Source organism: Callorhinus ursinus, unplaced genomic scaffold (genome assembly GCF_003265705.2).
Source record: "Callorhinus ursinus isolate GAN/ISIS: 27379988/994484 unplaced genomic scaffold, GSC_fseal_2.0 scaffold33, whole genome shotgun sequence".
In the NCBI taxonomy this organism is placed as follows: Eukaryota; Metazoa; Chordata; class Mammalia; order Carnivora; family Otariidae; genus Callorhinus; species Callorhinus ursinus.
In genome coordinates, this window is record NW_027397095.1 from 15,408,746 (window position 1) to 15,431,204 (window position 22,459).

Sequence of the window (22,459 nt, forward strand, 5' to 3'; positions counted from 1 at the left end):
AAGCTTGTGCTATTTAATGTGCATGTATTAGTCATGACATGACATACTGTAGATAATTGTATAAACTCTCACATTACGCCAATAAACCATACAAATTCCGGAAGTAACTGAGAATGTGTAGCAGCTGCAACACCAGGCCTTGCTGTTTTGTCAGTCCAGCCGATTAACATGAAGCGGCATGAACCCTCCCAAAGCATTTGGAAACCATTTTGTTTAAAAATGTTTTCTTTAGAAAACTAAAATGCAATATTGTATTTTGGTACAAAACAGAAGCAGAGGGAACACTAGTCAGAGATATACACTAACTTTAACTTTATCCAAAAATGAAAAGCATTTTTTATAGTCCAGAATGAGTGTATTTCTTTAAGGGCGATAAATGTGTGGATGTGAAGGGACCCATGGATGGGCTTCACATAGACTTTTGAAAGTGTCTAAGTGTATAGCTTCAGAAACATATCTTGAATACCTAATCATTTTTTGAGGTCCTGTATTAGAACAGTTTGTATTATTTATCTTTCTCCTAAGAATTACAGGGAAAAATCTCAGTTAAATAAAGGTTCATTTAAGTTATGTTTATTTGAGCCTAGCATAATTGTGAAACATTTTTAGGAAGCTTACCCAAAAGTATTTGTTTCAGATATTGTACAATTAAAGGTATCAATACCTAGTCTATAGTATTTTTGTATTTCACCATGATTTAAAGTTAACTGTATGTTGGCTTTTGAAAATTAAAAGCATTTTAGCAACTAAAAGAGTGTATTTTTTCTCTGACCCCACCCCCCCCACTCTGTTAGCTAATTTGGTAAACTTGATTTTTTTAAAAAGATTTTTTTTATTTGAGAGAGAGACAATGAGAGAGAGCAGGGAGCACAAGTGGGCGGCAGGGAGGAGAGGGGCAGAGGGAGAGGGAGAAGCAGACTCCCTACCGAGCAGGGAGCCTGATACGGAACTCGATCCCAGGACCCTGAGATCATGACCTGAGCCAAAGGCAGACGCTTAACTGACTGAGTCACCCAGGCGCCCCAAATTTGGTAGCCTTTAGCCCATAATAAACTTTTTATGCCTTGATTAAAACATGAAAATCTGTAACAACCAGTTTTGGCATCATACACTGTTATAAGGCTTCTTATTATTGTAGGGAAGTCACGGTATTGAATGTGCCTTTAAGACCTAAAACCAGTTCTCATGATCTCTTAGCTATAATATATTGAAAAACATTTATTCTAGTTTCCAGTGTGATTGAAATCCTAAGTGGAATACTTAAAATAATTTGCAGTGTATTATTTAATAGGAATCATTCAATAGACATCAGCACACATGCTGTCTATTACATAAAACAGTACTTAATCACTGTGGACTTAAGAATTGTAGTAGTGGTTAGGAGTATCAGCTCTAAGCCTGACTTAAAATTAGACTGCCACTTCCTACTTGTATGTTAATAAGCAAGTTACTTAATGGAGAAAACAAGGAATTTTATAAGAATCAAATAGGGGTGTCTGGGTGGCTCAGTGGGTTACACGTGTGACTCTTGATTTCAGCTCTGATCGTAATCTTGGGGTCATGAGGTGAGCCCCATGTGTCACGCTCTGCATTTAGTGGGGAGTCTGCTGGAGATCCTCTCTCTCTCCCTCTCCCCCTCTCCCCGCTCTCTTACTCTCTCTCTCTAAAATAAATAAATAAATCTTTTAAAAAAAGGAATTAAATAAAATCATGCATGTGAGTGTTTGGCACAGTACTTAGTTACAATATTGTAAGATTCAGTGAATGCTAGCTATTATCATTTTATATAAATAGTATAATATGATTTTCCAAAGAATTTGGGCTGTTAGTTTAAATTTTTCCAGCTATTTTATTTAAAGCAAACATCTATAGAAGAGAAAATATCAAAAGAATGAACTAAGTGACAACATCAGCAACTTAATAGTTATCAAAGAATAGGGGACATTTTTGTCAGGTAAATTACTTGTTGTCAATTATTTGGACAAATAACTGAAGAAAATGACAAAAATTAACCAGGCTTTGAATGACTTTGCCTTAACTCTTACTAATAAGATTTGTTTTAAATTGCTTCACTATTATTTAGGAAATAACCTGATATTAATTAGACTTTTAAAAAAAACTTTATTTTGAAATAATTACTGATTTTCAGGCACTAGTGAAGATAGTACGAAAGAAAGCCTGTGCCCTGCACCTTGTTTTCCCCAATGTGACTGTAGTGTTTTATCGGAGCCTAAAACATTGACATTGGTACAATGTGTTTATAATTTTGTACCATTTTATCACGTTATATATGCATGTAACCACCTCCAGATCAAGAGATAGAACTATTCCATCTCCATAAACACAATTTAGACAATTCAAGAGAATAAGGAAGGAAAGAAAATCTATTGTATTTAGCCATATTTTTCTTACCATGTTCTTCCTTTCTTCCTGATATTATAAGATTCCTTATTTTATCATTTCCTTTCAGTTTAGACATCTTCCTTTAGCTTTTCTTTTAAAGTAGGTCTCCTGGCAACAAATGCTTATTTTTTTTTCATCTGAGAATAGACTGATTTCTCCTTCATTCCTGAAGGAAATTTTTGCTGGATATTGGATTCTGGGTTGACAGTTCCTTTCTTCCCACATTCAAAAAACCTTCTGTGCCCTTCCTTATGGCCTCCATGGTTTACTGATGAAAAATCTGTTGTGTGAATTGTTTCCCCTTGTAGGCAAGGTGGCACTTCTCTGTCTCCCTCTGATTTCAGGATATTTTTATTTGTCAAAAGTATGACTATGATGTATATTAGATTAGATTTTTTCAGATTTACCCAGTTTGGGGTTCGCACAGCCTCTTGAATCTGTAAGCTTCTTTCTTTTGAAATTTGAGACATTTCCAACTATTACTCCTTTGAGTACTTTTTCAGCTGCACCGTATTTTTCTCTTGTCGGACTCTGATGACATGAATGTTAGATCTTATGTTATAGTCCCCCAAGTCCTGATGTTCTGTCTATTTTTTCTCTCCCTTTTGTTTAGGTTGGGTAATTAGGATTATTCTGCCTTTGAGTTTGCTGATTAATTTCTTCTGCCCCTTTCATTGTGCTGCTGAGCCTATCTGCTGAGTATTTTATTTTCAGTTATTGAATTTTTCCAGTTTTAAGAGTTCCATTTGGTGCTTCTTTATCTCTTCTATTCCTTTACTGTGACTTCCTATTTCTTTGCTGAGACTATTTTTTCATTTGTTTCGAGCATGTTCATAATTGCTTGTTAAAGCATTCTTACGATGGCTGCTTTAAAATCTTTGTCACATAATGTTAACATCTCTGTCATCTTGATGTTGACATTTATTTATTTTGTCATTCAGCTTGAGATCCTTTTGATTGTTGGTATGATGAGTGAGTTTTTTGGATGTAGACTTGGACATTTTAAGCACGTCATGAGATTTGGAGTTTTATTGACACTTTCTGTTTTAGCCAGCTTCTTCTGGCATCACTCTGTCAGGGGTGGGGACAACAGTCCCCATTACTGCCAAGTGGGTCTTGGTGTCCAGATGCCCAGTTGACCTCTATTGACACTTGAGGGGTCAGCTCCTCATTACCGATGGGTGAGGGTGGGAGTACTGGTTCCCCATTAGGCCTCCAGTGATACCTCCCTGACTGAGAAGGGTAAGAGTGCATTGTTACCACTCTGCACATGGCCTCCACGGACACCCTGGTGGGGGATGACCACATTACCACAGGGCAGTGGTGCAAGTTCTGATGTTCTAGTTAGGCTTCTCTGACACCACCCCGGCTAGGGTAAGTGTGCCTCCCTACAGGCTTGTGAGGATGGAAATTTAGGCTCCCTACTAAGTCTTTGTTGATGTGGGTATAGTTACATTTTTTTCCATGTTGGAATACAACAGTTCTTATCTAAAAGTGTTCTGTCCTGCTAAGCTACCCCTTTCCTGATCCTTTGGCTAGGTGAACAGGCTTTTCTTAGGGCTTCTTTTTTCCTCTGTGCTCATTGTCATTTCTCGGTTTTCAGCTTCTTCGGCTTCACAGGTGGAATATATGGGCTTAGTAGAAAGCTCACGGAACTCACCACCGTGTTGTTCCTTGGGTCCTGAGTTCCCTGGCCAGTCTGCCTCTTCTCTCCACCTTTAAGAGCTTTCTTGTATTTGTTTTATATATAATGTCCATGGTTTTTAGCGGTACTTTGTAGGAGGAATAGGGAAACACACATCTACTTCATCTTTTCCAAAGCAAAAGTTTGACTTATTTTTTGGTATTTTTGAATTATTTTGAATTATTAAGGTTTAATTCCATCTCAGAACTTGCAACCGGAGACTTTTTGGAGTAGCTATGCCATCTTGCTACTTTGGCAGTAATATTATTTAAAGGTATCTTTATATAGGCAACATTTCTTTAGTTTCTAAGGCAAAGTGCTAATTCTAAGAACCATGTACCTCACATTCAAGAGTCTGTTATACCTTTAAGAATTTATATATATTAAACAAATCTGTCTTGAGGTAAGGGCAATAAAAGAGGACGGATGTATAGATGGCAGATTTCACAGAGAATAAAATCCTAGAGTGAGAGTGTGGGACCTAGTGTCATACTGAATTTAGTAATGTAATTATAATGCTTAAGTAATGATTAAACTTGCATGTTACTGCAGCATTAGTTAACTGCCAAACACATAACTCTCCTTAAAATCCTTTAGAGACATATTGTATTGACATACATTATTGTTTTACATGTCCTGAAACAATAAATATAGATTGGACTGATTGAAAAACTTTCTGCTTTAGCAGTGAATTTCCTCTGTACTTCAGTATCTCACTGTGATTTTACTTTGTCTTTTCTGTTGTTTCCCTCTTAAGGAAGTTAGAGAACATGGCTCCAAAAATAATAGCAGTGGCAAAGCCTTCCTTTGCCCTTGGAGTTGATGTATACTGCTGATAGGGCTAGAAGGGGCCATTGATGGCCCCAGAGCTAAAATTTAACTTAATATAATGAAATATTCAGAGCCGAATGTGAACATATATATCCTCTCAGTTTAGAGACAAAGAACTTGAAGCCCAGAGATGTTGTCAGACCTGGGAGAGGTAACAACTACTTGGAAAAAAAAATGGTGCTCAAATTCAGATGCCCTGATCCTGGGGCCCTTGTGTTTTCCACTAGCTGGTACAGCGAGGGGAGACTGAGACCCAGAGCCTGCCCTCCAAAATTCTAGTCGGGGAGATGGCAAGGACAAAAGAAACTACAGAATGTGGTAGAAAGCTACTGTGCTCATAAAGGATGGTCAGATAAAGTTCTGTGAAATGTAATTCTTTAATCATTTAAAAATATACGTCAATTCAAAAAAATCTACTTCAGTTCTGTCCTATGAACACATAAGGAAAAGGAAAGAAGTCAGAAACCTTACTTCCAAGCTCTTCTAGAGAAAAAGATCCCTGAACTTACTGGTTTTTATTTTGAAAAGTTATGCTCATAGGATAAAAATGTAGACGGTGGTGCTTGGTTTAGAATTTTTCATAATTTATTTAACCCGACGTGAAGTGTTTATATACAGGCACACCTCATTTTATTGTACTTTGCTTTTATTGCACTTCACAGATACTGTGTTTTATAAATTGAAGGTTTGGGGCAACCCTGCATGGAGCAAGTCTGTCGGCACCATTTTTCCAATAGCATTTGCTCACTGCATGTCTCTGTATCACGTTTTGATAATTCTCGCAATATTTCAAATTTTTTCATGATTTATATTTATTATGGTGATCTGTGGTCAGTGGTCTTTGATGTTAGCATTCTGATTATTTTGGAGCGTCAAGAACCACGTCCATATAAATGCTGAACTTAGTTGATAAATGTTGTGTGTGTTCTGACTGCTCCACCGACCACATGTTCCCCAGTCTCCCTCTTCTTGGGCCTCCCTATTTCCTGAAACACAACACTATTGAAATTAGACCAATTAATAACCCTACAATGGCTGGTAAGTGTTCAAATGAAAGGAAAAGTCACATGTCTCTCACTTTAAATCACAAGGTAGAAATGTTGAAGCTTAGTGACGAAGGCACGTCTTAAGCCGAGACAGGCTGAAAGAAAGCTGGGCTAGGCGTCTTGCACCAAACAGCCTCCTTGTGAATGCAAAAAAAAAAAGAGTTCTCGAAGGAAATTAAAAGTGCTACTCCAGTGAACACATGAATTGTACGAAAGCAAAACAGCCTACTGCAGTTATGGAGAAAGTTTGAGTGGTCTGGACAGAAGATCCAACCAGCCACGACAGTCCCGTAAGCCCAAGCCTAATCCGGAGCAAGGCCTTAACTGTCTTCGATCCTATGAAGGCTGAGAGAGGCGAGGAAGCTGTGGAAGAAAAGTGTGAAGCCAGCAGAGGGTGGTTCATGAGGTTTAAGGGAAGAGTCATCTGTAGCACATGAAAGTGCAAGGGGAAGCAGCCAGTGCCGATGGAGAAGCTGCCGCAAGTCATCCAGAAGGTCTAGCTAAGATCAGTAACGAAGAGGCTGCACTGAACAACAGAATCTCAGTGTAGATGAAACAGCCTTGTACTGAAAGAAGATGCCATCTAGGACTTTCATAGCTAGAGAGGAGAAGTCCGTGCCTGGCTTCAAAGCTGCAAAGGATGGGCCAGTGCTCTGATTATTAGAGGCAACTATAGCCCGTGACTTTAAGTTGAAGCTGATGCTCATGGACCATTCCAGAAATCCCAGGCCCTTAAGAATTGTGCTACGTCTACTCTGCCTGTGCTCTCTACAAGAAATGACAAGAAATGATGACAACACATAAAAGAGCTAGACATCTCAATATAAGGGAGATTTTCTTTTTGGTGTGTGGTGTTTATTTGTTAGTTTGGGGGGGTATTTTTAATGACTGCAACAAAACCCATCTAAAATTGCAGCTTCTGGAAGAACCATTTATTCTTGTCTTGTACCTCTCCTTGAACTTGACCTTGGCCTCTCGTGTGGCCTTGCATTGAAGAGCAGGTTCTCTGAAGACATCCTTGTTGATGACAGTTTTGTCCAAGGGGATATCGGCAGAGTACCTTGTAAGCATGAGATGACTGTAGTTATAAGCCTTCACAAAAGACTTGATCTTTGACCTCTTGGCAATTTCTTCTTGCCCATGGCAGCTGTCACTTTGGGGTAGTGGTCCATTCCAGCCACCAGAGCATGTAGGGACAGTCTGAGATGCCATCATTAATGTTCTTCAGGATGACCGCTTTGCATTGGGAATAGCGTCCAGCCAGGACCAGCACCACCTTCCCGGGTTTCATGAACTTGCCCATCTCGACACCAGCCACTCAAGCCTACAGCAGAAAGAAGGGAGATTTTCTAATAAAGCCCTTGAATGATGGAATGAGTCATCTCAGGGTACAGGGAATTCTGTCACTGTAAGTGAATTAGGAAAGGCTCACTGACCTCTTGACAGGAATGATAGTTTATAGGAGAATTAAGCATTGTGTAGGTGGTGGGATCTAGATGATCTATTAAGTTCCCTTTGGACTCTAAGATTTTATTATTTAAATTATTTCAATTGCTGCCTAAGCTTTAGAGACACAGCATAGTTTAAATATTTTCCTCAATTGACGCAGAAATCCTGTATTTGATTTTTAGAGAACTAAATATCATATCTAACATTAAAAAATCCATCATTGTGGAGTAACATTCTCATTATTGGGATTATATCTTACATTAGGCATCACTGTATTTCACCAGAGGTGTCTATAGGACTAACATTTTAGTCCATGGATCCCTCATGGGTAGAAGAATTGAAGCAGAACACCAGATTTAGCCTGTGTGTTGGAGATTTCCCACTATAACAAGATGTGAATGTGTTTTTAATTTCTAGTAGTGGTCCATACAGTAATGTCCAGTGTTCCTTCTCAGTACGGATATTGCAGGTGCTTTCTAGCCTAACTCATACACATAGCAGAACGCTTTAAAAAAACACAAAAAGTATCCATGAAAAATAAGTCTTCTGTCTCTAGTGGCAGACATCGTTAGTTTTTTATTTTTGTCTTTATGCTTACAGATGTTTTCTATGCAAATAAAAGTAAATACATATATCCTTTTTTAAATACAAATGAGAACAAATGATAGAGAAACTGCTCTTTGCTTTTTAAAAAATGATTTAATATATGTTATAGATCTTCCCATGTCAGGACATAAATACCTATTTTATATAATTTTTAACAATTGAGATGTAATTCACATACCGTGAAATTCACCCTTTTCAAGTCCACAAGTTAGTCTTTTTTAAAAAATTTGTTCACAAAATTGTGCAACTGTTACCACTAATTACAGAACATTTTCATCAAAAGAAACCCTGTATCCATTAGCAGACACTTCACACACACACACACACACACACACACACACACACACACACACACACCCGGTCCTTGGCAATCACCCTGCTGTCTCTGTGGATTTGCCTATTCTGAACATTCCGTATAAATAGAATCATACAATATATGGTGTATTTTGTCTAGCTTCTTTCACTTGGGACAATGATTTCAAGGTTCCTTTATGTTCTCTAACATGTATCACTAGTTAATTCTTTCTATGGCTGAATAACATTTTATTGGATAGATATTGCAAAATTTTTTGTATATGCATCCATTGATGGATATTTGGCTTGTTTCCACTTTTTGGCTCTTATGAAGAATGCTGCCATGAACATTCATGTATACACATTTATGTGGCATGTTACCTTCCTATTTTTAATAACTTCATAGTAACCCATCATGTGGATGCTCTGTAGTTTATTTAAATTGTCTCCTACTCAGGGCATTTGGATTAGTTGTAGACGCTGTAATCATATCTCTTGCAAACTGTCTTGCACATCCATTTCCGTGCAGCTTTGTGAGACAGCATTCTAAGTGGTAGAATTACCACATCAAACGATATGTGTAATTTTTCATTTTGATTAATATATTGCCTCATTGCCTCCTGGAGAAATTTCATCAATTTATGCTTCCACATATCTGTTTCCCCACAGTTTTTTTTCTGTTATCTTTTTAATCTCTCCAGCATTTGTAATGTTCACTTTTATGCCTAATATTTCATGCTGACTCTTTTTGCCAGAGGTTTGGCACTGTTATTAGGCTAACTGCTCCTGTCCCCCAACACCCCAACTCTTGATTTTCTTGATTTGTATTAGTTTTGTTTTCTATTTTATTCCTTTGTGCTCTTTATTCTATACTTTTTGAAAAATTTTTTTTTTTTTTAGCTTATTACATTGGATGCCTAGTCTTTTTTTTTTGGGCCTTTCTTTTTTAATGTAAGCACTTAAGGTCATAAGCTTGCTTTCTTTTTTTTTTAAGATTTTATTTATTTATTTGACAGAGAGAGAGCATAAGCAGGGGGAACGTCAGGCAGACGAAGAGGGAGAAGCAGGCTCTCCACTGAACAGGGAGCCTGACGTGGGGCTCGATCCCAGGACCCTGAGATCATGACCTGAGCTGAAGACAGACACTTCACTGACTGAGCCACCCAGGCGTCCGTATCATAAGCTTTCCTCTAAGCTTTGTTTTAGCTGCACCTCACAAGTTTTGCTGTGTTGTGTTTGTTATTCTTCCATTTTAAGCATTTTCTAATTTCTTTTGTGGTTTCTTTTTTGACCCTATGTGTAGTTTAGGAGTGTTTCTTGATATCCAAATTTGGATGGTTTTAGTTATCACTTATTGATTTTTAGCATAATTTCATAGTGAGAATAGAATATACTTTTTTTAAAAAAGATTTATTTATTTGAGAGAGAGAGAGTGCACTAGTTGGGGGGCAGAGGGAGAGAGAGAGAGCCTCAAGCAGACACCTTGCTGAGTGCAGAGCCCGTCTTGGGGCTCGATCCCACAACACTGAGAATCAGGACCTGAGCCAAAACCGAGAGTTGGATGCTTAACCAACTGTGCCACCCAGGTGCCCCTAGAATATACTTTGATTTTCAGTCCTTTTGATATTTGTTGAGACTCACTTTATGGCCTGGTATGTGGTCGATTTTTGCAAATATTCTGTGTGTGCTTGTAAAAACAAGATATTTTCTCCATTTGATGAAATAATGTTCCATGTATACTCAGTAGATTAAACTGGATAATTGGATTCAAAGTATGTGTAATCTTACCAGATTATTTTTGTCTGCTTGTTCTATCAGTTACCGAGAGAGGTGGTTTAAAATATTCTAGGGGCACCTGGGTGGCTCAGATGGTTAAGCCTCTGCCTTTGGCTCAGGTCATGATTTCCAGGTCCTGGGATCAAGCCCCACGTCGGGCTCCCAGCTCAGCGGGGAGTCTGCTTCTCCCTCTGCCTCTCCCCCTGCTTGTGCTCTCTCTGCTTCTTTCTCTCTCTCTCTCTCTCTCTCTCTCAAATGAATAAATAAAATCTTTAAGTAAAATATTCTAATCTGTGCATTTTTCAGTTTCTTAGTATTGTTCAGCCATTTTTGTTTTATATGTGTTTTGAAGCTATGTATTAATTGCATAAAAGTTTAGAATTTTTTTTGCCTTTCTTGTAAATTGAAACTTCTATCCTGATGTGGTCAGAAGGAGAAAGAATCCTCTGTCCCTCCTGCTTTTTTCTTCTCCTTTTTCCCCCAGTAACATCCTCCCTACACACACCTGGCTGTGGGAGTAACAGTAGCTTGACTGGAAGTTCAGCTCTATCTGTTGGGGAAAGCAACCACATTATTTGTAATTCAGTTTTCTCCCAATATGGTGTATAACCATAGAAGGTCTTGGAAGAATGAAGGAAGTAATTCTGAAGGTTAGGGGAAAGGGTGTTTGGAAAACTGGCTAAAGCTTCTTGACTAATAATATTATGTTGACTCCTTGCATCCAGCTTCCCTATATAATTTTTACTCACTTCTACCAGCTGTCAGGACCTATTTGTCTTCCTTGCTGATAGTTTTCATATTTGCCTGTTTCTCTTCTACCTCCCGTGTATTTGTCAGGGAGTTCATCTAGTTTCAAAGCTGGGAGGGACCTTAGAAGATTTTTCTAGCTGTCTTTTCTCACCCCCAGTACACTCGATAGATGAGGAAGCTCAGCTCCTTATAGGTGAATTAACTTTTTCAGAGTTCGACCTTTTAGCAGAGTGGAGATGAGAAACAAAGTCCCCTTTCCGATTCTCCTGTCTTATATTTCCTGCCTTTTTCCCCACTTGAAGTTGTCATGATAGTCACAGACCGAGCAACCTGCTGAAGTACTGGACCGTTCTACCCATATAAGCTGCTACAAGCTATTTCTTCTTTGGACTCTCTTTGGTGCAGAGGACACTATGACCTCAGCGAGAACATGGATTCTACCTAAGCGTTTGGTTGTTGAAGTTAAAATCTCACCCGTAAATATGTCAGCTCTTTTCACTTCAGCCACTCTTGGGGACTGGGGACAAACTGGTTTTCAGAGGGTCCAGAACCTCTTCAAATGCCTATTTCTGAGTCTGACCTGGCAGCAGACGTTCCTATGTATTTCAGCAAGCACAGTAAGTTGGTTGGCTCCATCCTGCTGCAGCAGTTCTGCTGTAGTGCTTGTAATAGTCTGCTTTTTCTTCAGTTATGTGACTGTTAGCATGTATCCCATGGGTCTTCCCACTCCTTTGGATCATGCCAGTGCTTGGTATAGGAGCTTGTGGGGGCAAATGGACTTCCCTTTATGGTAAGTTCCATATGTCCCTCAAGCTGGTCATTGAATTTATGACCATGGCAAACATTTCCCACTGGTGATTTTCTAAGAATTTATCAAGTTGTAAACATCACAGGCTCTTTGCCCCTAAGTATATATGTCTGAAGGCTGGACTCTAGGAAATCCACTTTTTATTTTACTGCCCCCGCGCTCGCAGCATAAAAGTTGGAGAAGGTATCTGTGGGTTTGTGTAGCTGGTTCCCTTTCTTTGCTTTTTTTTCCTCCTGCCCCACCATGTACATTTTTAATTATCTCTGTCTAAGCTTCCCTTTACCTTCTAGAGGGTCACTGTATGTGTTGAGGGTTCCCGACGGAATGCACCACACAGACGAACAGAAGGACAGAAGGTAATACTTTGAGGACTTCTGTCTGTCCCCTTTGGATTGGAGCACTGTTTCTGTGGCCTATGTGAATCTTAGAAATAACACTGTCAGGTGTTTTACCGACAAATATGGGTTTATTCAGGGATAGTGGAAAATTATAATTTGGGACGAGCAAGCTGAAGCAAAACCATAGGCAAGTCTGGAGAACAAAGAAGAAGAATGCTGTTTTAACAGAGGAAAGAGAAGTGTTGGGGGGGGGTGGCTGTTATAAACAAAAAGGCCAAACGGTGAGTTCAAGGTGTAGTGGCTTTTCATTGACTGAGTTGTGACAATCTCTCATTGATCCTGCTGCGGCGGTGGCGACGGAGGGAACCTTCCTTCTTCATTTTGGAGTAGTGAAGTCGTATCTAAAGCAGTATATCATCTTGTAAGGTCTCTTCCTTTGGGTCTGCCATTGACCACCCGTGGTAGGGCATGAGAGCTCCCCCTTCTGGCCTCCTGACTCCATTCTAAATGAGGTTTCCTTTTATTAAGTTTCACATCTGTGGGGCTTGTTTCAGTATCTCTGATCCTTGCTCCTCTCCCAAGCTCAGTACACTGTAGTTCATCTTCTTGTGGCCTTAGAGCTTTTCATCAGTGATGAGGACAGATTTCAGTCTTGACAATGTATAGGAGTGAACTCGGTGTCCTGGGGGAGGGAGGGGCGTTCCAGGGTGAGTGAACAGTAGAAGGGAGATAAAACGTGGACCAGAGCTAGGGACTCTGTGTGCTGGCAGTGGAGAGTGACGAGAATTAGCAAGTGACCAGGTCCTTACTAAAAGGTTTACATATAACTCCAAAGAGATGAATTTTTATGCTGATGACCCTGAGGAGCCTCACTGCAATATTTGTAAGCAGAGGGGTGACTTCTGAGTCGCCTTTTAGCAATATTAGGCTGTCGCTCCCAGAAAGAATTGAAGGAGAGCAAGTCCCAAGATTAATCAGGAGATTAGTTGGAAGGCTGATAGAGTAATTCAAGCTAAAATAATGTGTCTGAACTAAGGTCTAATAGAAAGGAGAGAGAGGAGGAAGGATGGATTTGAAAGCCGGTTGAAGTCTTCGCAGCTTGAATGGATGAAGGATTGAGAATGTGGGAAAGAATAAAGGATGAAGCCCTAGGTTTCTGGCTTGCACTGAGCTGGTGGAAGACCCGACATTCCCAGTGCCATAGAATACAACAGGAGTGGGGGCGGGGGGGAAGAAGCAAATCGTGTAGACAGGATGATGAGTTCAGTTCGGGACACATTAAAATCAAGGCACTCGTGTTGCCCCTGTGTTATCTAGTAGACAGTTGGCTCTGTGGTTCTGGATCTCAGAAGAGGTCTTGGCTTAAAATAAAAGAATTTTACGTTACATGTTTTTGACCACAATGACAAATAATTTTAAAATAACATAAATGTAAAATTTTTATTTTAGAAATTATCAGCAAACAGGTAGTAGTGGAAGCCAAGGGGATGCATGACATTGTTTGCTCAAGGTGGGCGTATAAAGTGAGAAGGGCAGAAAATAAGTGAACCACCAGCATTGTAGAGAGAGCTGGGCAGAGAAGAGATCTCAAATTGTGCCATGAGGAAAACCAGGAGACCAAGACTGAGGGATTTAGGACGTGGTGGAAGAGATGTTTAATGTTTAATCTAGAGAGTAGTCTTCAGTGTCACGCTCCAGCGATGCCAGCTCAGGAAGGAGTGAACGTGGTCAGTGACTTGGATTTAGTTACTAGAGCCTCTTAGTGACTTTGGCGGGTTAGAGCAGTTGCATGTAATGCACTCATTTGCAGTTATGCTTTTATCCAGTCTTCTCCACTGGAGACATCTCTATATTGTCCACAGTACCTAACATATAGTAAGCACTCGATAAATATTTGTTGCATTAATAAATTTGAATGTGATCATCCTTACCATCAGGAGAAATCCTGATTGAAGTCTGGGTCTGCTCTGCTAAGAGTTTGGTATTTGGTGGATAGAGTAATAGTCTGCTAGATTCTGCTTCTGTTCACAAGGTATTTGTGGATAAAATCTTGAAAATTCTTAGTTAAAATAGTCAAGACAGTTTCTCACTTTGTTTTTCTTTGAGCATCAGGGGGTTTTAGCGTCCAAGATGATTAATCCTTATCCTTTATTTTGCAACGTTTTCTCTCTTTTGTTTCTTCTTCCTTGATATGTTGAAACTGCACTTTCTGTTGAGATGGCTTGGACCTTATTGAGAAAGAGCAGCATAGGAAGAGAATGTTGGGTTGTGTTCTAGGAGTCAGGTTATTTTGAAATGAACTCTGTGACTTTTTAAAAGGTACTGCAATGTAACAAAACTAACATCAATTGCAATATAAATTATACACAATTTAAGTTTATCTGCGAGTTTTAAAGAGCCTTTGAACATTTCATAATTGGTTAATTTGTTTGTTTTACATGGCCTTAGTCATTTGGGCTTCTGGAACATTATCATTTGTTAGAACCTAGCAGGAGTTTGTGTAGCTTCCCTTAAATAAAACTGTTCCTTTTTAAAGGGAGTAGCTCCCTCTGTAGTAGTAGCACTGGGGAGAAGGAGTGGGAGGAGGGAGGTGTGGAGTACTATGTAGGAAAAAGGGAGTGTTAGGATGAATTTTCTATGTCAATTTGGCTATTTGGCTAAACATTCTAGATGTTTTTTTGGACGTATTTTTAGATGAGGTTAACATTTAAATCAGTATACTTTGAGTAAAGCAGGTTACCCTCCATAGAGTGGGTGGGTCTTATCCGATTATTTGAAGGCCTTAATAGAAAAAGACTGATCTACCCCAAAGAAAGAATTCTGCCGGCCACCCGACTACCTTGGGACTCAAGCTTCAACATCAGCCTACCAGCCTCCACAATTGTGTGAGCCAGTTCCTTACAATCTTTAGCCCCCCTCCCTCTCTCTCTCTCTTTCTGTGTGTGTGTGTGTTTTATATATAAATATATAGGGGCGCCTGTATGTTTTATATATGTATACACACACACACACACACATTATATATAATGTGTATATATAAATATATAGGGGCGCCTGGCTGGCTCTGTTGGTAGAGCATGCGACTATTGATCTCGGGGTTGTGAGCTCAAGCCCCATGTTGAGTGTAGAGCTTACTTAAAAAATTATGTGTATATATATATAATATATTTTTATATTTAATGTTTTACATATACATATAAAATCTCTATATATACATATATATAAAATCTCATATATATAATCTCTCTTTCTCTCTCTCTCTCTATAAAATCTCTTATTGCTTCTTTTTGGACAGCCCTCACTAGTGTAAGGGGAAACACAGCTTTGCTTCATTATTTTAAATATTTTTGCTTTCCATGTCTACCTCCGTATCTCTTCTTGGTTTGGTGCTTTCTGGAAATGTGCGACACACTTGATTACAGATGCAGGTCAGCGAACATGCTGGGACCTCCCTGTGCATGGAGTAAGGTACACAGCTCCCTATTTGGTGGCTCCTAGCTGAATAAGTCTAGGTCTCTGCTCCTGAGGAGTTTAAGACCGGAAGTGAGCAAGCATCTGTGAGATAAGGCAGTTGGTGATGGGTTCTGTAAGAGAAAGCTAAGCAGCATGCAGTAGAAATCAGAAGGGAGTGATGACTTCTGCTTGGCTGGTTGGGGAAGTTTGGGACTGGTCCTTAAGGACAGCGGGGTTTAAATTACTGCCTTGTGGTAGAGGAAGTGGAGCCCTACAAGCACATCCCAGAAAGAGGTAATATGATGAACAAAGGCCCAGGACTCAGGAAGTAGGGGGTGCACGGGGAATAAGAAAAACATGTGACTGTTATTTTACAGGAATACTCTCTAGCGAGCTATTTTCAGAATGAAATGGACCCTAGAAAAGAGACAGCTTGCCGTTTCCTCTCAGCAGCTGTGGGCAGGAATGAATGCAAATGTGTGCAAATGCTTGTATACACGTGTGCTCCGCCTTCTTCCACCGGGGTTGCGTCGTTTAGAGACGCCATAGCCTTATCTTCTAATCTGGTCTCTTCTACTATCTGGGATGGACTGAATTTTACCTCTGGGCTCAGCATCACTCAGAGGATGGAAGGCAAATGAAGCTTGAGGGTTCACAATCCCTACTTCACAATTGTGCTCTGAGCTTGTCTCACGTTGGCCATTGGGGCTTGCTCCTGGGGAACGTGGCTGGGGGAGGCCCTGTGAGGTATTTTGGTTGTTGTTAGTGAGGTATTCTTTGCTCTGAGGTATTTTGTAATAACTCAAATGAGATGGCGTATATGAAAGCACTTTGTAAACTGCAAAGTCCTGAACAGATGCAGTCATTATTCTGTTTTTTTTTTTTTTTTTTCTACAGACAGTGGACGCTATGTTAGTGTTATATTTAAGTTTTGGAGCAGAGGTCTTAACTCTAACTTTCTGTAATCAAGTATTGGTATAACAGCGTTTTTTTTTTTAAGATTTATTTATTTGAGAGAGAGAGAGAGAGTGTGTGCATGTGCATGAGCAGGGGGAGGGGCAGAGGGAGAGGGAGACTCCTCAAGCAGACTCCCTATGGAGCTCAGAGCCCGATGTGGGGCTTGATCCCAGGACCCTGAGATCATGACCTGAGCTGAAATCTGGAGTCTGACGCTTAACCGACTGAGCCCCCTGGGTGCCCTGCTGCTTTTTTTTTTTTCTTCCTTTAAGTTACTTTTATTTTCCTGATGGGCCATTTTGAAACCTCATTTGAAGGATTTAATTAGTAGAGGCTGCAAAAAGAACTCCTTTGTGTCGCCTATAGCAGTCCTATAGCACATTCTTATTTCATAATCCCTAAATATGGGTCCAGCTGGTAATCCAAGTCACATAGATTTAAGTTTTAAACACTTTTGGTTAGGTTTATTGAGGTGTAATTTACATATAGAAAAAAAATTCTCCCCCTTTAGTGTATAGTTCTGAGTTTTGACAAAGCTGTAATAGTCATGTCACCAGCACCACAATAAAGATACAGGACCTTTCTGTGACCAACCAGATTCACTTGCTGCGTTGTCAGCCTGTTATCTCATTCTGGCCTCCAGTAAGCACTGATTTGTTCTCTACCCCTATACTCTCGCCTTTCCCAGTTTGTCATATAAGTATTTAGTCTTGTGAATCTGGCTCCTTTTACTTACTTAGCATAACATCTTTGAGACTCATTCAGACTGTTGCATGGATCAGTAGTCTGTTCCTTTTTATTGCTGAGTGATATCTTTTGGTATGAATGTACTACTGTTTACCCATTCACCACTTGGAGAACACTTGGACTGTTTTCAGATTGGGATGATTATAAATAAAGCTGCCATAAACATTTGTTTATAGATTTGTGTGTGAACCTACATTTTCATTTCTTAGGGTAAATATCTTTGGGTAGCCTTGATGGATCATATGGTCAGTGTATGTTTAACTTTATAAAAAAATGTCAGACTATTTTTGCCAGCAGTGTATGAGAATTTCAGTTGCTCAGCATCCTTGCTAGCACCTTGGTATTGTATTTAAAAAAATTTTTTAGCCATTCTGTAGGTAGTAAGATAACTAATTGTATTTTTTTAATGAATGTTTTTAAATTTTTTGTTTTGTTTTGTTTTGAAGAGTTCGTTTCATTTGACACACAGAGAGAGAGCACAAGCAGGGAGAGCAGCAGAGGGAGAGGGAAAAGCAGGCTCCCCATTGAGCAGGGAGCCCGATGTGAGGCTCCATCCCAGGACCCTGCGATTGTGACCTGAGCCAAAGGCAGACGCCCAACTGACTGAGCTACCTACCCAGGTGCCCCTAATGAATGAATTTTGTATGTAAATTATACCCCAGTAGTTGATCATTTTTTGAAAAGCACCAGCAACAAAGTAGGAAAAAGCAGTAGTAACATAGAAAAGTGACTAAGGTTGAATATCTAAGGAAGAGAAGGAACTCATAAAATTAAAAAGGAAAGCACAAATGGTATATGATTGAAATGGTAAATTCACAGAAAAAGATGTGTGAATAGCCAGTAAGTATAATACAGGTTCCCTAGCTAAGTATCAGGAAATTCAATGGTGTTTTTTTTTTTTTTTTAAGAAAATTCAATTCCTTATTCTTTGGGTTTTGGAACAAGTTGATGGTGTCTATAAAAACAATACATATACCCTTCATTCCAGTGATTCTGCTTTGAAGACTGAATTGAATAAAGTGTTTCACATGTGTGCAAAGATGTATGAACAGTGTTAACCTTAAAAATAAAGCTGTCAGTTATTTTACCAGTAAAAATGGGTTTATTTGGGAAGAATAGTAGAGAATTGCAATTCAGGACATGCCAACTTGGCAAAACCATAGGCAAATCCAGAGAACAAAGGAGAGGAGCACTCTTATAGAGGAAAGGAGGTAGTTGGGGGATGCTGTTATAAACAAAACGTTCATGGGAGCAAACTGGGAGTTCGAAGTATGGTGGCTTCTCATTGGCTGAGTCATGACAATCTCTCATTGGCTGGGTTCTTGCTAGGGAAGGAGAAAACCTTTATTCCTCCTGCTGGAATAGTAAAGTAGTATTCACTTGGAACTTAGAAGGTATGTCTAAGTTGATGGGGAGTGGTAACACATGAGACCTTACCCCTTTTGGCCTCCCGACTTCAGTTTAATGAGGTTTCCCTTTATTAATTTTCACAATAAGAATGTTCATATAATATTACTTGTATGAGGAACTGTTGGAAGCTCCCTAAATATGTACCAAAGAGGAGAATGGATAAAGAATTACCTTACTGTCTAAATTTGCATGTACCTAATAACTAATGATTTTGAGCATCTTTTCATGTGTTTCTTGGCTACTCTTAAATCTTTTGGTTAAGTATCAATTTGGAACTTTTTTTTTAATAATTTTTATTGTTATGTTAATCGCCATACATTACATCATTAGTTTCTGATGTAGTGTTCCATGATTCATTGTTCGTGCATAACACCCAGTGCTCCACGCAGAATGTGCCCTCTTTAATACCCATCACCAGGCTAACCCACCCCCCCACCCCCCTCCCCTCTAGAACCCTCAGTTGGTTTTTCAGAGTCCATCATCTCTAATGGTTTGTCTCCCCCTCCGACTTACTCCCCTTCATTCTTCCCCTCCTGCTATCTTCTTCTTTTTTTTTTTTCTTAACATATGTTGCATTATTTGTTTCAGAAGTACAGATCCGTGATTCATCAGTCTTGTACAATTTGGAACTTTTGCTCGTTAAAAATAGGTTGTCTTTATTGTCAAATTGTAACAGTTCTTCATTATTATTATTATTATTATTATTATTGTTATTTGTAATTCAGTTCCCTCCCCCCTTGTATTTGTTCCTGAAAGATCATGGACGCAAATTCTTTATCAGATATGTGGTTTGCAGATAACTTTTTCCTAGTTTGTGGCTTGTCTTTTCATTCTATTGATAGTATCTTTCTCAGAACAAGAGATTCTAATTTTGATAAAGACCACTTTATTAGGTTTTTTTTTAAGATGTATTTATTCATTTTAGAGAGAGAGTGTGCACAGGCATGCGAGGGGGAGGTAGGGGCAAAGGGAGAGAACCCTTAAGCAGACTCTTTGCTGGGCTCAGGGCCAAAGTTGGGTTTGATCTCGGGCCCCATGAGATCATGACCTGAGGCAAAACCAAGAGTTGGATGCTCAACTGACTGAGCCACCAAGGCGCCCCCCAATCAGGTTTTATTTTTTTAAGATTTATTGTAGTTTTCATGCATAGCTATAAGATATTTGCCTATCCTAAGATCCTAAAGGTTTTCTTGTATCTTTTCTCCCAGAAGTTTTATAGTTTTGCATTTTATATTAGCTCTGTGATCCATTTTGAGTTAAAGTTTTATTTTCTAGGAATCATTTCATTTGTTTTAACTCAGAGAATAAATATAGTTTGGAAGTGTAATTGTAGGACTCATTGTCTCTGGTTGGTATTTTGGAAACATGGCTTTGTCAATGACTTTTAAGCTCCTTGACCAGCAGTAAGATATATAGTTGACTTTGTGACTTAGTTACTGAAAAGGGTATGTACCTGAAATAAAAGTTTCATGAAAGAATACTTACCCTAATACCAGTATTTATTCTGGGGCACCTGGGTGGCTCAGTCGTTAAGTGTCTGCCTTCAGCTCAGGTCATGGTCCCAGGGTCCCGGGATCGAGCCCCGCATCAGGCTCCCTGCTCTGCGGGAAGCCTGCTTCTTCCCTTTCCCGCTCCCCCTGCTTGTGTTCCCTCTCTCACTGTGTTTCTCTCTGTCAAATAAATAAGTAAAATCTTTAAAAAAAAAACCCCAATATTTATTCTTACTATGTTTTTCCTGCAGTTCTGTGTCATTAAAAACAAATGCATGTCCTGACCTATTAAAGAGATTTCATATTCCACTAAGGGACCCAGATCAGTGAAAAACTCTGGCTTAACTCTTAGTTAGAACTTACAACCCTCACCACTTCCACTCATAAGCGTAACTTGTTTTTACCATTTTCTTTCTGCTAAGTAGTAATCCTACTCAGTTTTTCTCTAAACACAATTTAATTTTTGTTACAACTGAAAATAGTAGAAAGAATTTACCATAGAAGCAGAGATTTTTCTCTCCGTTATTTTAGTTGTGATAAAATCTTAGCATCTGTTAAAATGGTGATGCTCAGCCCTTGGGGAGCTATAAAACCTTTGGTGTTTGTGTTTCACTGTCTATCCCTATCTTAGTCAAGTTTTTTTTGTTCTTTTTTTACTTCTGAGTAACAGAAACACAGCTACCACTGGCTTAAGGAACGGTTTTATGGGGAGGAGTCAAGGGCAGTGAACTGGCAAGGCTCAGTAACCTTGCAGCTACTGTAGCATTTGTGTTTTGGGCTACACTGGCTTCATCTTTTTTTTTTTTTAAGATTTTATTTATTTATTTGAGAGAGAGAGAGCGTGCCCATGTGCGCACATATCCCCACGAGTTGGGGGAGTGGCAGAGGGAGAAGCATACTCCCTGCTGAGCATTAAGCCTGTTGCGGAGCTCGATCTCAGGACTCCAAGATCATGACCTGAGCTGAAGGCAGACACTTAACCGACTGAGCCACCCAGGCGCCCCTCCATTGGCTTCATTTTGCTTCTTTCTGTGTGATTCTTTCATCCCTCTCTCTCTGAAGACTGCCTTTCTCTGATTCTCTTTGCACATGGCTGCCCCAAGACCTTGAGTTTACGTCAATCCATCCTAGAATTACTTTGCTCCAGTGCCCAGGAGAGACAGTATAATTAGTTTGGGGCAAGTTTTACTCCGGGTCTAGTTAGTTTGCCCAAGTGGGGTGGGACCAGAAATTACAACCCTTGCCTCTTGCTGTGCATAGAAGGTATGCAGTTCTCAGAGACTGAGAAGAGTCTCCCACAAGTTTAGCAAGTGCTGATTGGCATACATTTATCTTTTAATATGTATTTAAATTAATTTGGTTTTCAGAATGCGGAAGTTCAGAAAAAGTTTGTAGGGATTAAAAAACAAAACTAAAGTAAGTTAGGGATTGCAAAACCAGAAAATTCACACTGTCATCTAAGAATGACTTTTTTTTTAAGATTTTTTATTTATTTATTCATGAGAGACAGAGAGAGAGAGAGAGAGGCAGAGGGAGAAGCAGGCTCCCAAGGAAGCAGGGAGCCCGATGCGGGGCTCGATCCCAGGACCCTAGGATCATGACCTGAGGCGAAGGCAGACGCTTAACCATCTGAGCCATCCAGGCGCCCCAAGAATGACTTTTTATTTTCTTCATTTTTTATGTAATTGAACTTATACATAGAAATCAAGTTTAATGTATTGAGTACAGAGTGCTCTTTATTTTTCTATGTTTTATTTTTTTTTTTTTTTAGAGAGAGAGAAGGTATGAGCAGGGGAAGAGTGGAGGGGGGAAGAGAGAGAGAACATCCTAAGTAGGCTCCACGCCCAGTGTGGAGCCCAGTGTGGAGCCCAGTGTGGGGCTTGATCTCACAACCTTGAGATCATGGCCTGATCTATAACCAAGAGTCAGATGCTCCACCAACTGAGCCACCCAGGCACCCCTGGAGTACTCTTTATTTTAAAAGATGGCAGTCATTGACATAAAAATATCTGTGGTTTCAACAACTGAGGGAGTTTGAGGTTAAAGAAAATAGAAATTTAAAATATCAAACATGTATTACAGATTAAAACTGCAATAAGTTTTTTCTCATGGTTTGCATGAAGGCACTTAATTTGAAGAGTTTTCATTTTGATATATTGAAATTCAAAGTCATCTCCAAGTTGGGAGGGGAAGATAAGAAACTAACATTTATTATAGTTCTGCTTAGTTAGGCACTTAACATTGTATTATTCTAGCCAGCCCTTATAACTACCCTTTGAGAATTAGGTGTTATCATCCCATGGCCAATGGAGAAATTAAATCCCAGGAGAAAGAGGAAATTCGTGACCAGCCTAGGATTTAAGCTCAAATCTGCTTGACTTGAAAGTCTCTTTTCTCTCCACTTTACCGTTTGGGAG

General features: G+C 39.5%; 1 protein-coding gene and 1 pseudogene across 2 annotated transcripts in view; one reads left to right on the forward strand and one right to left on the reverse strand.

The window, feature by feature from the left end:
- Positions 1 to 22,459, forward strand: part of KLHL13 (kelch like family member 13) — a 199,677-nt gene that overhangs the window by 25,619 nt on the left and 151,599 nt on the right. The gene's annotated exons all lie outside the window — the stretch shown is intronic.
- On the reverse strand, positions 6,869 to 7,286 carry LOC112809465 (large ribosomal subunit protein eL27-like; annotated as a pseudogene).